Here is a 13215-nt window from a genome sequence, read left to right on the forward strand (position 1 = left end):
GATGTCTTATGTCTCCACCGTTACGTCCGAAACTCCTCTGCCACTGGTCTGGAAGTGTATCCGCAAGATAGCTGGTAAGTTCGCTCACGATGTCTCGCAAGTCCTTCGTCTCGGTGGTGCTCTTGTGGCGGACCCGTTACCTGGTTGATTCCTGGTTGATGGGGTTCTGGGAGTTCTACTCCCCAAGCCCGGCCCGAGGCCAGACTTGACTTGTGAGAGTTTGGTCCACCAGGCTGTTGCTTGGAGCGGCCCGCAGGCCCACATACCCACCACAGCCCGGTTGGTCCGGCACTCCTTGAAGGAAACAATCTAGTTTCCTCTTGAAGATGTCCACAGATGTTCCTGAAATATTTTTGATGCTCGCTGGTAGGACGTTGAACAACCGTGGACCTTTGATGTTCATACAGTGTTCTCTGATTGTGCCCATGGCACCTCTGCTCTTCACTGGTTCTATTCTGCATTTTCTTCCATGTTGTTCACTCCAGTACGTTGTTATTTTAGTGTGCAGATTTGGGATCTGTCCATCCAGTAATTTCCATGTGTATATTATTTGGTATCTCTCTCGTCTCCTTTCTACTGAGTACATTTGGAGAGCTTTGAGACGATCCCAATAATTCAGGTGCTTTATCTCGTCTATGCATGCCGTATATGTTCTCTGTATTCCCTCAATTTCAGTAATCTCTCCTGCTCTGAAGGGGGAAGTGATACTGAGCAGTACTCAAGACGGGACAACACAAGTGATTTGAAGAGTACTTCCATTGTGATGGGATCTCTGGACTTGAAGGTTCTCGTAATCCATCCTATAATTTTTCTGGCTGACGCAATACTTGTTTGATTATGCTCCCTAAACGTTAGGTCGTCGGACATCATTATTCCCAAATCCTTGACATACGATGGGCAGATTCGATTGTGTTTTGTACCCAGTATTATGTTTAAGATCCTCATTTTTGCCGTATCTGAGTACCTGGAATTTATCACCGTTAAACATCATGTTATTTTCTGTTGTCCAATCGAAAACTTTGTTAATATCTGTTTGTAGTTTATCAATGTCTTCAGCAGAGGTAATTTTCATGCTGATTTTTGTATCATCTGCAAAGGATGAAACGAAGCTGTGACTTGTGTTTTTGTCTATAAAAAAACCGTCGTGACCCGTTGCAGGTCACGACCGAACTGGGTTCTCACTTTTTATCTGTTAGTTCTGGTTCTCATCTTCCCAAATCCTTCCTTCTTCGTAAGCCTATTCTTGAATCTTGTCCTTTAGATTTCTGTACTTATATTTTCCTTCCCAATAACGATCCCTTCTCTCCCTCTCTGAGTTTCAGTCTGCCCTAGTGTGATACTACGGCAACGGGCTCCGATGGCATTCATTATGAGATGCTTTGCCATCTCCCTCCGTGCACGTCTCAGTATTTACTGAGTCTGTACAATCGGGGCTGGGAGTCGTCGTCAGTCCCTGAGGACTGGCTCGATGCTGTTGTCTTCCCTGTTTGGAAACCAGGGTCTCTCGGGTCATCCCCCAAGGACTTTCGCCCTATTGCCCTCATGAGTTGTGTCTGCAAGCTCTTTGATTGTATGGTTAACGTTCATTTGATATAGTTCTTAGAGCACTATCACCACATCTCCCCTTCTCAATTTGGTTTTCGCACAACAGATATCCTGGTGAACTTGGAGGTCTATATTCGTACTGCTTTTGCAGTACTTTTGCAAAGACCTTCGTTGTTGCCATCCTTTTTGACCAGGAAAAGGCTAACGACACTACCTGGCGGTATCATATTCTGTCCCAACTTCACTCCTTTGGCTTTCGGGGAATATCCCTCTCATCCTCCAAAGTTTCCTCTCTTCGTTCGTTTCGTGTGAGGCTTGGTACCACTCTCTCTGCCCCTTTTAGGCAGTATGAGGGTGTACCCCAGGGTAGTGTTCTAAGAACTACTCTTTTTCTAGTTGCCTTCAAAGGTCTTCTTTCCTCTCTTCCTTCTGGCGTCTTCTCCGCTCTTCATGTTGACGATCTTACCCTTTGCTGTCAGGGAGACATGATTCGACTCTTCTTCAACGGCGGCTTCAACTTGCGATTGATGCCGTGTCGTCTTGGGCCACCGATCATGGTTTCAAGGTCTTTGCGTCTAAGACCTGTGCTATGACTTTTACTTTGAAGCATGTCATTCTTCGTTCCTCTTTTTCGTTTTATGGTCATCCCCTTGTCTGCAAGGATTCTGCTAAGCTTTCGAGGTTAATTTATGGCACTCGTTTGTCTTGGTCGCCCCATATCTCTTACCTTCCAGTTGAATGCGCTATGGCTCTTAACTAACTTTAGGTTTTGTCACATACTTCTTGGGGAGTGGATAGGCGCACGCTCCTTTATTTGAACTCCTCTCTCGTCCTGTCTAAACTCGATTATGGTTGCCCTGCATACTCTTCTGCTTCTGCTTCTACTCTTCGCCGTCTTGATGCTTTGTACCATACTGGATTTCGTCTCAGCTCTGGTGCCTTTCGTTCGACTCCCGCCCTCAGCTTGTATGTTGACACTGGCTTCCTCTCTCTCCAGGACCGCCGTGATCGCTACTGTCTTCTCTATCTTGCGCGGTCCTTACAACATTCTTCCTCTCGCTTCTGTCGTGCTTTAACTTTTACCCCTCCTGTGGTTCCTGTTCCTCTTTATCGCCTTCCTCAGTCTGTCCGACTATCTCGCTTACAGGATTCTCTTTCCGTTCGTATTTCTAATGTTTCTCCTCGTATTGTTCCTTCCTTGCCCCCGTGGAGAGTACCTCCTTCCAAAGTTTTGTACATCCATGACCCGCATCACTAAAGCTTTTACCCCTCCTACGGTTCTGAAACGCCTTTTCCTTAAGCACTTTTCTCCGCACTCCCACTCTATTTCCATCTTCTCTGATGGGTCTAAGTTTGCAAACGGTGTGGGCTACTTTGTTGTTTTTCCTGACCGCACTTATATGTGTCGCCTGCCTTCGGAGGCTAGCATCTTTACAGCAAAACTTTATGCTATTCTCTATGCTCTCCGTCTCTTGCTTTCGCATTGTTGATCCTCCTTTGTGGTTGTAGTTGATTGTTACGGCCACTATGGGTCGCAACTGCGTTCTTTGTTGGAGAAACCAAAGTACTAGTATCCGACCCCAAGTCGGTAGTGGCTTTCAAGGAGTGGGCGTGGTTGTGCAAGTAAAACACAAGGGGGTAGTTGAAAGGAATACGACACTTTATCAGTTATCAATATATTCACATATTACTTTCCCATCACCTTAAATAGAATCATAAACGAAGTATTACTACACTGATATATACACATGTGTCGCTCTCGTAGGACACTCAGCACTCCTTGATGTTCATGTAATGCAGCCTTGTCAACTTCCGTGTTTCATCATTACACAGTACCGTCCTCAACCAGTACTGGGAAACACCAACGAGTCTACCCTAGCCATGGGCCAGCCTATCTACAGTCTCACTAGGTGCTCCTTGTGAACGCCCACAATCCCTCTTCAGCCTAGTGCTGGCAGAGAACATCAGCCTCGCGCTGCTGGGCCTCTACACGAACAAATACAAGGGTAGCGAACCCCTGGCAAGCTTCTTACAACTAGCTAGTTACACTCCTCCATAGCACCTCACTGTCGGTCTTCTCTTCCTCTAGCCAGTCCCGGGATACGCCGATTTCTGTCACTGCCACCTCACAGGCAGGCAGCAGATACTACTCAGTTCCTCTTCAGCGGCGGCTCACTGTTCACATAACGGAATAAAACTGTTCATAAAATGGAATAGAGAGATAATAGGCTGCCCTGGGTAGACTAACTGTCTTCCTACCACCGCAGCCCTACGTCGCCTCTCTGGATACAGAAACGTTATCAGTAAACTGGCCGGTACTTGTGAACTAAGAAATACCACTTACGGACTTTGACATTGACATACAACTCCTCTCTCAATAGATGGCACTGATTTCTAGGCGCCACCTCACCAGAGGTCAGCTACAGCGACTCTTCGGGCTGACCAAGGGCCGGATTCAGGAAGGTACTTACGAAGGTTTTTCCTCTTAGCTAAGAGCGTTTTCCGTCTTAGCGCCTTCGTGGCGGCTACGTCCGTATTCAATTAACTACCCTAAGTGGAAAAACCTTCGTAAGTTCACTCCGGGATTTAAGTGTGGTTTCGACCACATAAAATAAAAATATGCTGCACAAATGATGTTAGGTAAGGAAAAGGGTAAAAATATCAAAAACTTCATTCATTGAATACTTAAAGCTATAATTATGACTATATAGATTATTAAAAAAGAGAGAGGGAAGTAGGGGTCCAAGACCTCTTCCTGTTATACAATTTGGGTGTGGAACCAGTAATTATCAAAAGAAGGCACCATGGCAGGAAGGCTATGTAGCAGTAAGGCAGTGAGGTGAGGCAGCTACTTATTTGAGAAATGCTTATTTTATTTACCTTATCAGCTGAGGCAACTTATTTTATTTGAGGAATACTCAGCTGATTTCTCTACATTTAGCATGGAACAAATTTGTGTCCAAGACCTCTTCCTGTTACTCAATTTGGCTGTGTGTAACCAAACTAGAAGTGCTCTACAAATCAAGGGACCCAGAATGTGGAATGACCTCCCGAATCATGTCAAAGGCTGTACCTCTCTCAACCAGTTTAAGAGTTAAACCAAGTACTGCCTAATTAACTCCATGTAACCTAACTTACCTCCTAAATGTCAACCCATGTCTTGTTATTTTTTAAACAATGCTGTTCACCAACATGTGCAATTGGTGATTTATGCTATGTTAAGGGGGCATATCATTCTAAATCGTTATAAATTAAAAGTTGTTCAATTTGCTTATAAATTTTTTTATGAAATGGTTATAGAAAGGGCTGCAACTGGTCCAAGTTTCACCATCACACCCTAAACAGAAAAGGAGAAAAAAATACACAACGTTTTATGCAACGAATGTTCAACATTCTCAAATAATCTCAGGGAACACATGTGTCAACTAAAATGTCTACTATGTGCTGTAGAAGCACAAACTCTTGTAATAATTGTAATATGTATGTGCAATATATTTATATTTAATTTTTTTTTCTTTTTTTTTTCTTTCTTTTGGCCAATATATTTTTCTCGTTTGTTATCAAGGGATTTGCATGAAACTTGCACACCTTGCTCAATGGATGCCTATCTGCAAGGGTGCCAATTATGAACGAAATCTGTCGTATTCAAGCTCAGCTACAGGTGGCCGAACTTGGATCTTTATTTTACTCTGGAAAGTAATTTACACCTTCAAATTACTTCAGAGCTTTCATTTATTAATCAATTTACATGCAAATTACACCTTAAATGTAGCGTTTGTGCTTCTACATAATCTAGTAGACATTTTAGTCCAAAGTCTATTTGTTGATTTTATAAAAATTTATAAATATCATATATTGCATATTTTTTTAGAAGGGTAACTTTGAAAAATTATATTATTGCACTAAACACTTTTTTTTTATAAAACTGATCACTAGAATCCTTTATTAGGTGCTTAATTTAATATCTGAGTGTTATAGAAATGATTTTACTTGACACATGTGTTCCCTGAAACTATTTGAAAATTCGTTGCATAATTCGTTGTTTATTCTTTTTCTCCTTTTCTGTTTAGGGTGTGATGATGAAACTTGGACCAGCTGCAGCCCTTTCTATAACAATTTCATAAAAAAATTTATAAGCAAATTGAACCACTTTTAATTTTACATTGATATGCCACCTTAACCCCCTTTTTGTATTTTTTATTCCTTCTTTCAACACAATTTATACCTAATCCCGATTACTATTAAGTTTTAGTCTGTGTTTTTTCCCCCCACACCTTGCCCGAAATGCTATGAGTATTAGTGGCTTTAGGTATTGTATGTACTAGCTCTGCCTATAAATCCAACATTATGTTTGTAAATCAACTGTATGTACTTTTCCTGAATAAAATGTATTTATTATTTATTTTTTAACCAGTAAGTATTAAATGAAGGCACCAAGCTGTGAAGGCTATGTAGCACCATTGTGTGTAACAATATTCCAAATATTTTTTAACAAATAATGCACCTGTATGGGAAAACAAATCCTGTCAGCTGTAAAAATATTGATGCAGTTATTTAAATGAAAAATATAATGAAAGAAATATTACTGGTTTATTTTTATCCTATCTTTTTGTACTGTACAGTACAGTATATCCAAGGAAGTGAAAAATTGAGACATAATGCACAATTTAATGAATGATTAGCATGGATTAGCAGTTCAAAAGAAATATGACTTGTATTACATATCAACATGAGATCTTAATGATCCATGGTCAACATGATTTAATAAGGATAATACAGTACTGAATTTGTAATAATACAAACTATAATTTAAAATCTTTATTACTGATTTTTTTTATTAAGAAGATTAGGTATACACAGCAATGTGCTGCTACCCTATTCTATATGGAATATTACACAGTGTAGATAAAAAACTAGCTATAAATTTATCTAATACTCCCATCTCACAGGATGGTTAGACATACTGTACATGGAATCAATTTAGAAAATACCAGCTTCAATACAAAAAACAAATCAACTCTGACTAAACAACTCTAAGCAATTTTCACAAGAGGTAAGCACTGAATCATGGAAACATTATATTATAATTACTCTTACCAGTTTCTACCAGACTCCTCTCAAACAATGTATTTTTAAACATGTTTAGGTATACACAGCAATGTGCTGCTTCCCTATTCTGTATAAAGGACCACACAGTGTAGATCAAAAACCAGCTACAAGCTCATCCAACATCATCACCTCACAGGATGGCCAGTTATACATGGAATTAGGAGAGAACAAAATACTTAATGCTGATCTATTAGCCCCCACTGGAAAAATCTGGGTGCGGCACAAGAATATCTTCCAATATTCCTGAGTGTATGAAGTAATTACAGAGCTCAAAATACCTCATACCATTTGGTATGAAGTCACTGATAACAGGACAATCACAGATATAGTGTTGGAGAGTATGTTCTCTCAAGTAGGACTGAAAACAGATGTTTTTTTTCCACCAAGATGGCTATAAACTCATGGAACCGCCTACCCTCTGAATCCGTAAATGCCAAAGTCCAGCTAAAAATATCATTAAGACAATTGGCGGGCCCTTTAACAAGCCGCCGGCTTTCTGTCCTCTTCGAGGTCACTAGATAGTTAGTGGCCCTTGGGTAAATTCAGTAAATATATACAATAATTGTCAGCGCATCTTCCGAGCAACAAGAACAGCTACACAGTATCTCTTAGAATTACGTAGGTAAACAACAAATGTAACATATTTGTTTACTACAATGTCCGTGCTGCCTGTAGAAGTTGAAAAAACATTGTTTTACTTCGAAATATACTAATTTTATAAGAAAATTCGACGTAAATAGGAAGCAGTAGAGCTCCGATAAGCCAGCGCTAAATCTTCAATATGAAGAATGTTGCTGCTCTCTGATTGGCCAAACGAAACACAGTAGTGACCTCTATCGGCACGCAGGTGAACCAACAATTTTCTTCCTAACTATACCTTATTGAATCGCACCTAAGCATCTTCTTAGGGCGCACTTAGGAACCTACGTAGCAAACCCACTTACGAAGAAATACACAGAGCTTCCTGAATCTAGGTCTAAGGCAGGAATCTAGAGTCTCTTGCAGGTATCATACTGCCAACACCAGATGGCGTCGTCCATTTAGTGGGGGTTTAGGGAGCAGACTCACAGATGGCGTTGACGTCGCTACTCCATGCTCCGACGATGGAGTCGGGTTCGTAACATTGACTCTTGTAGTGCCCTCATGGCTCTAGGGTCCTTTAATCCTGTCCATCCAGTGGTCATCGAGATTCAACATTGGCTGTTTATTATTTCTAGTAAATTTAAATCGGTAGAGTTTTGCTGGGTTCCCAGCAATATTGGTGTTTCTTTAAAGGAGCGTGTGGATGCTGCTGCTAGGGAAGCTATCCATTCTTGTCCCATCTCTTTTTTTTTTTTTTTTTTTTGAGATATATACAAGAGTTGTTACATTCTTGTACAGCCACTAGTACGCGTAGCGTTTCGGGCAAGTCCTTAATCCTATGGTCCCTGAAATACGATCCCCTGCCGCGAAGAATCGTTTTTTCATCCAAGTACACATTTTACTGTTGCGTTAAACAGAGGCTACAGTTAAGGATTTGCGCCCAGTAAATCCTCCCCGGCCAGGATACGAACCCATGACATAGCGCTCGCGGAACGCCAGGCGAGTGTCTTACCACTACACCACGGAGACTGCAAAGGTATTTGCAGTCTCCAGTCTATCTCCTGTAAAGGTATTTCTTATTCCGACTTTTATCCAGTTATTCATTCCTCCATCCTTGCCCGTTGGCAAAGTTGTTGGTCTTCTGTAGTTGGTAACAAGCTGCGTACTCTCAAACGTAGTGTGTCCCCGTGGCCTTCCTCCTGCCACCATAACCGGCGGTGGGAAATTGCTCTAGCAAGGTTGCGGATTAGCCATACTCGCTTAACTCACGGTCACTTAATGGAGCGCTGCCCTGCTCCTTGTTGTCCGAAATGCGTTGTCCCTCTTACAGTTGTGCATATCCTTGTTGAATGTCCTGACTTCCAGGACGTGCGTGTCTTGCTTTCCAACTGTCCCTCGCGGTCACTTGTCCTTGGATAGAATTCTTTGTGAATCGGATACTTTTGATATCATTCGCCGTGTGCGTGTCTGTTCTCGTATTGGCATTCATGGTGATATTTAGTGCCCTCTGATTATTTCGCACTTTGATGGTGCTATATAGCCATCCCGGTTTGGTGCCTTCTTTTGATAATTACTTACTTATTACCTTTCTTCTTTGTGCGTCGGACAGGTGCTTTCATCTCTTTATCCCTGATTGCTCGTAAATAGGAGATATTATCGTTATTATCAGTACTGGTCGTGGCCCAATGCGCACGCATTTATTTAGTTAAAATTCGTGAAGAATTCCTTTCTTAACATATTGGGGTGAAATTTTCATGATGCTGATATGGGAGATTTATTTGAAATTTTTCACTTTTTTCATATTTTGAAAAAACTCTACATCACCAGGCCCTTAAATATATAAAAAATGTACATAAACGTCTCCTAACGATTACCTTGTGGCATTTTTTCTGCGGCTCCTCCCTTGAGAGGCTTTGTTCAAAAATTCAACAAATAATTCTTGGTTTTGAAATAGAAAAAGGTTATAGAAAATTCGGGACGAAATATATTTAACTATTAATCATGTTACAGTTTAGCACTGATATGATATGGGTTTTCTCTGACCGACTATGGATTTACAGATATATAAAAAAAAGATCAAACCATATGCATTTTATGATCATATGCTAATAAAGTAATTACAATAAAATGAAAACAAAATTAGTTGCATTTCGTGATTGATGGGGAGCTGAGAAGGAGGTTTGGGCCTCAAATCTTCCCAGGAAAAATATATGAATATCAACATTTGTATCAAGTTATACAAAACATGTAGAAATAATTGTAAGATTCAGAACTATTCACATTTGCTTATTTTTAGTGGTAGTAAATCTTCACCATAAGAAATAAGAAATATACAATAATAATAATACAATTTAAACTATATATTTAACATTTTGAATTTTAATATTACCTTAAATTTAGAAAAAATGTAGATTACAAAAAAACGAGGAAACATAAATAATTTAGTGATAAATAAATCCACAAGGGCCGTGACGAGGGTTCGACCCTATGTCCAAGAGGATCCTTCTACATCCGAGAGGAGAGTGTAAAGAAGTAAGGGTGAAGAGGTGGAACAGCTTATTGATAGAGCTCGAGTGCATGGGTGAATTGTGTAAAACCCTGGTTTGTGTCTCGGAGAGGCTACAGGATCCAAGTAAGGTCAATAGAACTTCTGGTTGCAATTCTTTTGACCATGTCGTAGCTCAGTCGATTAAAGCAGCGTCTGGGATCCTCTCGGACGTAGGTTCGATCCCACGTCATGGCCCTTGTGGATTTGTTCATTTGATGCATTACGCTACTGTGATTTCTGTGTTTAGTTTAGTGATCCTTGGGTTTGGGAACACAAATCTATATAAATCAAAATGTAAGTGCTCGTTTGTACAAAATCGCTAATCTCCGAAAGTTCTTCACCGATTGGTTTGAAATTCTCACATGACGTTACATTGGCGTCTGAGCAGGTATTTTATATACATACTATGTAGATGTCACGTCTGTGAAGGGTAAAAAACAAAACTTTTTTAAAAAACTGTGTTTTTCATGTGAAGGAAATCTTTGAAACCTCTTTACCGATTCCAATGAAATTTTGACACAACGTTTCATTCGAATACGTGCGTGTTTTTATACACCTACCATATAAATGCCACATCTGTGACAGGTAAAATCATGTTTTTTTTTTAAACAGCCCCATATCTGTTACACACGCTATACTTAATATGTAACAATTCTATTTCAATGTTTCCTACTTCATTAATAAATTAAATTTTCATAGATTTCGATTTATTTTTATTTTTATTTAATTATTTTTTATGACATTGCATTGGAATTGAACTGCGTTGTTTACCATACCCTAGTTTTCATTCCGTTTATAACTGTTTTTTCTTATTCCAGCGGTGGGGAACATCAGATCATTTGATGTTCCCAATTTTCTAATGGGAACATCAGATCATTTGATGTTCCCAATTTTCTGATGGGAACATCAGATCATTTGGGAATACATTGGTCGAGGGAGTATGGAAACTGGGAAAGACGAGGGGACGGGAGGGGTGGCTAGTGGGAATGATGAGGGAACAGAGGAGGGGGTAATGGTGGGGAGGACGAGGGAAACGGAGGAGTTGGGGATGATGGGGACGAGGGGACGGGAATGCAGAATGGTGGGGAGGACAATGGGAAAGGGGAGTATGGGATAGTGGAGTTGGGGATGGTGGGGAGGAAAAAGGGATGGGGGAGGGAGGGGAATGGTTGAGAGGGTGATGGGACGGGGGAGTGAGGAATTGTTGGGAGGACGAGGAGGACGGGGCAATGGTGTGAGAGGACTGGGACACAGGGGAAGGTTGCTGTGGCTCAGCAACGCACATGTGTTGCTGAGCCACAGCATCGCGTGGCTGGATACAGCTAGTTTTTAATAATATTGGTAAGTGTTGCCTCCCTGGCCTATCCAAGGACCTGCCGAGACTCAGGCTGGAGCCTAGATAAAACGATGTCACAAACGGTGGCGGACTAGATTGACAAATTCTCGCATAATTCCGTTAACTGTTAATATAACAGATCGTTAAAGTATTTTCCAATAGTGTTATTGATAAGGAAAACCGAAGGTGATTTTACATTACTGAAGTTGGAAATTTATTCGTTTCATAAGGCAATACAACCAAAAACAAGAGAAGGGGAATCATTAAAAGCTACCAAAATTGTGAAAAAAAAACTGTTATATAGTAACAGAATGTTACACATCAAGGATATATAATACATCTCACTTTTGCTGATACTTTTAGAGACATAACATAGACTATACTTATGGGAACACACAGTAGACCACATTCATGGATTATTCAATACACCTGACTCATGGAACCATGCAGGAGACTACATCAAGCACATGACTAAATTAGAGATGGTTCACAGGTTGGCAACCAGACTAGTAACCGAGATGAGGGGAAATGATTGAAAAGGAGAAACTACGGTAACTAAATCTCTCTTCGCTGGTAGACAGAGGAGATAGGGAAGATATGATCACCACAATTACAAGATTCTCGGAGGAATTGATAGGGTAAATAAAGAGTATTTCACACAAGGGGCACACGCACTAACGGACACAGGTGGAAATTGGGTACCCAAATGAACCATAGAAATTAGAAAATTTTTTTTTAGTGTCATTGTAATTAAACAATGGAATACATTATGAGGTGATATGGTGGAGACAGACTCCATACATCAATTCAAAGGTAGATATGACAGAGCCCAATAGGATTAGGAACCTTTACACCGGTTGATTGACGGTTGAGAGGAGGGACCAAAGAGCCGAAGCTCAACCTCCGCAATCACACCTAGGTGGCTACGAAGGCTGGAACATAATGGATCACATTCCAGGAACTTATGGGTTGCAAACTGAAGTGGAAGAGCTGGTTAGCTGCTACTTTCTTGACAATTACAGGCCAGGCTGATATTATTCGTAAGTCCTTCATGATAATTGTGGCTTAAACTGGAGTTATCAGTAACTGTGGGCCAAACCTTCTTATTTGTATCATGACATATTAAGGGATGATCTCCTTTAGCTAAGTGCCAATAGTGTCTCATCTCCATAAAACAGCAAATATATATTTTTATTGTGTTCTAAGTCAGAATATCAATCTTACAAGAAGGGAAATAGTTCCCAATCACAAAACACACCGAAAAAATATTCATCACCATTCTATATTTTGTTAAATAGCATAAAAGTAATTTTGGACTGTAATATACATTGTCGCAAGCTTACAGTGCTAATACGATCAACAACATTAAGGTGTATCACAAGATATCATCATCGAAGGACCTGATGGTGACACTGTAATGATCACTAACCAGGAAGAACTAAACATGATATTAAGGAATATCTCACAAGAAAGTTAGAAGTGTTTAAATATGATAACAATTGGTCCAACATCCAGCCAATCTTCAAGGTCGGTTATCGTGATCAGGACAAGCACGACAGTAACAAACATTATTGTAAATTGCATTACTGAAGGAACATATATATATAAAAAGACATAATCTTAGACAAAATATAAGTTTTTATTTAGGTGTGCAGGATATTAATCAACGCTTTAAGTTACGTTTACAATACTAAAGCATACCGCAGAAAGCCAAGCCAATGGCTACTTTTGTCATAATATTACAGTAAAACTATTTTAAATAAGCAAAAAGAAGTATTACAGGAACACGGAACATAAGATGTATGATCACCACAGTGCTCCGCTTAACTCATTCCAGGTAATGTTCATCCTGATCCAACACCTCTCCAACATGTATCTATCGAGTATACATGTTATACGGTATATTATAATGATAGCAATACCATTGGTGCCAGAGAAGCTAACTGGTTACGTGTTCTACTCGATGACTACCATGTTAATGTGACCACACAGCCAGGGAATGTTCCACTGGATGACCACCATGTTAATGTGACCACACAGCCAGGGAATGTTCCACTGGATGACCACCATGTTAATGTGACCACACAGCCAGGGA

This window comes from Procambarus clarkii, chromosome 68 (genome assembly GCF_040958095.1).
Source record: "Procambarus clarkii isolate CNS0578487 chromosome 68, FALCON_Pclarkii_2.0, whole genome shotgun sequence".
NCBI lineage: Eukaryota > Metazoa > Arthropoda > Malacostraca > Decapoda > Cambaridae > Procambarus > Procambarus clarkii.